Raw genomic sequence first — 3,976 nt, 5'->3', positions numbered from 1 at the left:
TCCCCAGCACAGCGCCCCGCTCACCCCTCACGCAAACAAAATGGCGGCGGAGACTCCCCCATCCCGGCCCGGCGCGAACCATTCAGCACCAGTTGGAGGGGGAGATGCAGAGCAGAGAACGCGCCCCTGCTCCATCAGAGAGGAACACCGCAAGGGACAATAGAGAGTCCAATATTTTTCAGCTTCTGAAATGCTCATGGGCCCATTTGAACGTGCTCGGAAGAAGGGAGGGCGGGAGACTGCTCTTGCCCTCTCCGCAAGGGTCCCCCCAGAGACTTGGGAAAAGTGGTTACTCCCCCTGGGAGGCGGGTTGGGCGCCAAAGGCAAGTGTGAAGGGAGCGGGGAAAGTGGCGGCGCGGGGGCCGGGCACGGGACATGGCGGAGATTTGACCCCAGTGTGGAGAGCAGAGAACACAGCCCAGTGTCCTCTCCCGAGGTGGAGGGAGGTACAGGTGCTCGCCCAGAAATGTGAAATAGAACTTTGATCTTAATCCTCTTTTATTCGAGCATCTGAAAATAGAAAATCGATTTAAAAAAAAAAGAAAAAAGGAGTTGGCAGCATTAGGGCCCTTGGCTGGGCCTCAGTATGTCCCATCGCCCCTCTGTGCCCCCTTGCCCAGCCATCCCACCAGGGCTGGGAGGTGCGGATTTCGGCCCCTTGTCCAATTTTTAGCTTATTTATGTCAATTTTTTGCTCTTTGTTCCCACTATGCCGACTCCAGCCCCTCCAGCCAGGCAACCCGAAGTGGTGTTGGACCAGGCTGAGCCACCTCCCGCTGTGAGGGGCCCGGGCGCCCTGGGTGGCCTCAGTGCCTCTGAGGGCCGAGATCTGAGCGCCAAGCTCTGCATCCGCACCAAAAAGCCTGGGCAAAGTGAACTATGTGCTGAGAATGAGCTGAGTAACAGGAACGGTGCAAAATATCCTCAGGAAAACAGAAAGATTAGCTGGAGTCTGTACCCGCTCCTTTATCTCCCAGGGAGCTGCCATTCGTCTCCCCAAAGGAGCTGTCAAACACACAAAATAAGCAAAATGAAGGAAGAGAAACATTAATTTTCTTCTATTCTCTTTCAGTTACAGTAATTTCAGGTGTTATTGTGACAACAGCAGAGGCGCAACATCTCAGAGAAAACAGTTTTCAATTTGACAGTCAAATAATGCAGCTGTGGCCAACACTTCTATACATGTGATATAATTCCCGTACCTATCGTCTTAACACTAATAAAAATTAAATTTGAACAGAACAGTGTAGTTCCTACCTCTCCTAGAATAATAAGCGGATGAATTAATTTCCTTGCTTAATAGGAAAATGTCAAAGCCCCAACCATTCTTAACTGCCATGTGATGAAATGGTATTACTGAGCACCCATCAGGAGGCTTTGTAACAGATTTCACCTGCACCATTTAAGAAATGGTTCATTGTTTCTTCAGAAAACGCAGCGCTTAAAAAACTAGAGCATTTAATGATTGTTCCACAAACAAAATTCAGGATTAAAATTTCCTGCCTGACTGCTGTGCATTTATTTTGAAATAGGTCAGTTCAGTAACATTTGAGAGAAAAAAATATTTACTCCATTTGCATTTTCAAAATCCCTTTCATTTTAGTATTTTGGGGAACTTAAAGTCCTTAAATGAGTCTCACAACATCTCTCTGGGATTGGTTTGTGTAATGGAATTTACTCCTCACTTTTTCTGGTGCAAAGTGAATTACAGATGCTAGTACTTTGAGTCCCAGCTGTCTGGCCCATCTGAAGGGACCCACTGGCAGGGGTGAGAAGAGAATTAAGAAAGTGAATTTGAATTCTCTGCTTTTCTCACAGTACACTTAACAAATCCTATACCTGGTTAAAATAATTATTTACGTCTAATTTTTTTATTAGTATTGGTGTCTAAATAAGTTGCACAGATTTAAAAATTCTACATAAACTTGTAATTTTCAAAATCAACCCATAAAGCACTCCGGCGAGAGGAAGCAGCAATATGTTTTATGCATTTGAGATGCCACGGGCACAGCACGGCAGGCAGTGCAGTCTGACCTCTGCTGAAACATGTCAGCAAAGGTTTTGCCACAACAAGCAGCTGGGATGTCTCCTCACTAACAGCCTTCTACTCCTGCTAAAGGCCAAGGGTAGAAGGACCACCCTGTGCTACTCATCTCTGTTTCTGAGGGCAGTAATAGGCATAGAAATGTTTTTAAATTGTCAGGTTTTAAAGTTCATTCATCTTTGTCTTCTGCTTTTAGAGGTATAGGATGCTTTGAGTCATGTTTTCGAGCTTTCCTTTGTATTTGAGAAACTTATTTTCACTTAATCATAGACTCCCAGAGCATGGATTTAATCTTCCTCCCCTAAAAAGCGAGTTCAGAGTCACCAGGGTGGCCGTCTGCTGAGGAATATGTTGCCTTTTCTGTTGGCTGCTGCACTGACATTACTGTGCCTGGAGGCACCAAGTCCTCCTGAAAACCCTGGCTCAAGTTAAAGCTTTAAGATCTGAGATCCCACAACCTGCTGGTCCACACCTGGTGGCCCAGATATCTTGCTGTTGTTGAGGTGTACCAAGAAGTGCATCACCCTCTGTATTATGAACAGGCACAAATAAAGACCTGAGATCTTTTTCATCTGTAGGTGTTCATTCCCTCTTGAAGGCTTTGGATATACAGCATACTCTTGCAGTTTGGACATGACTTATGTGTGCGTACAGATGTGCACAGACACCGGGTTATATTTATTCATAGGAATAAAATAATATCTCACTGATATTTCATCAACAAACTTTCCCTCCAGTGTGATGTGCTTGCAAAAATAGCAACTGCGTTCAGTAAGGATTAAGTGGCAAACAATTGTCTAGTTCAAAGGGTGTTTCAAATACAGGCACCTGCATAGACGTTTTGTCACATAGCTTTTAGAGATTTGTATTTGAGGGAGCATGGGTGTGGGGTAGGTATTATATTTTTTGTTATTCTTTCATTTTTGTAGTCCATGCTGAATATATGCACCCAACCCCAGGGCAATGCATGTCATCTTTATTCTGTCAAGCTGCCAGGTCCGTAGGACTGCAGGAAGCTGGCAGCAAGTAAAACAGCTCACTTTATTCAAAACCTGGAAACATATAATCAGTACTTGCTGTGCATGGAGTTCACCTCGCTTCAGCAGGTGCTTCAGAGCTTTATTCTATGTCTCTGTTTTATAAGCAGCGTTTTTCTATAAATACGCTAGAATGAAACATTAGCATTAGAAAGGACGAAGTGGGAACATTGCTTTAATTCATCTAGGCTTCTTTGGCATAAAAATACATCGGGCATTTCTTTCATGAAGCTTAATAGGAACATATAGATGGGATTTGAAGTCTATTTTTTTTTCTTCTCAAATAGTAAAATTTATCTTAGAAAAAACTTTCTAAATGTGTTATGGGGAAAAAGGCTGTTAAAAGCTATTATTAACCTCTGCTATTACCACTTTCAGTTGTGAACCAACATGTGTATAGGCTGCTTTTATTCATGAATGGCTGCAATCACTGAGGTATTTACTGCCATTTTTAAATGACTGGAGAAATCAGCAGGCTCATCACAACATCAGTCACTTGTGCTTCAGCACTTGAAGTCGGTAGCAAGTGGCAGGGGAGGCAGAGCACTCGGGGGACACTTCACCTTTGTGTTGGTGTCACAGCAAAATCCCAGGAGCAAACTGAGGACCAGGCCTCTCGTTAGACACTTTGGTTAGACCTTGCAGAAGCTGGTCTTTAATGGCACTCTGAACACATGGCCAGATATTCTGATATTCTGATTTCAGCTTGTGAAACAAACAGGGCGAGAAAGTGTCTGGCACAAGGTCAAGAAGGGTAACAGTGGGAGAGCCAGCAACAGCTCTCCTCCTGAACTGCCCAGGTCAGGTACAAATCCTGAGGCAGCAAGGCCATAGTGCATCTTTCTCTCACCTTTGAATTCAGTGGTTATGCTAGCAGGTGAAATGAGAAAAAACA

Source organism: Streptopelia decaocto (genome assembly GCF_964273445.1).
Source record: "Streptopelia decaocto genome assembly, chromosome: 5".
Classification (NCBI taxonomy): domain Eukaryota; kingdom Metazoa; phylum Chordata; class Aves; order Columbiformes; family Columbidae; genus Streptopelia; species Streptopelia decaocto.
The sequence above is the reverse complement of the archived record's forward strand: the minus strand, read 5'-3'. Positions refer to the sequence as shown.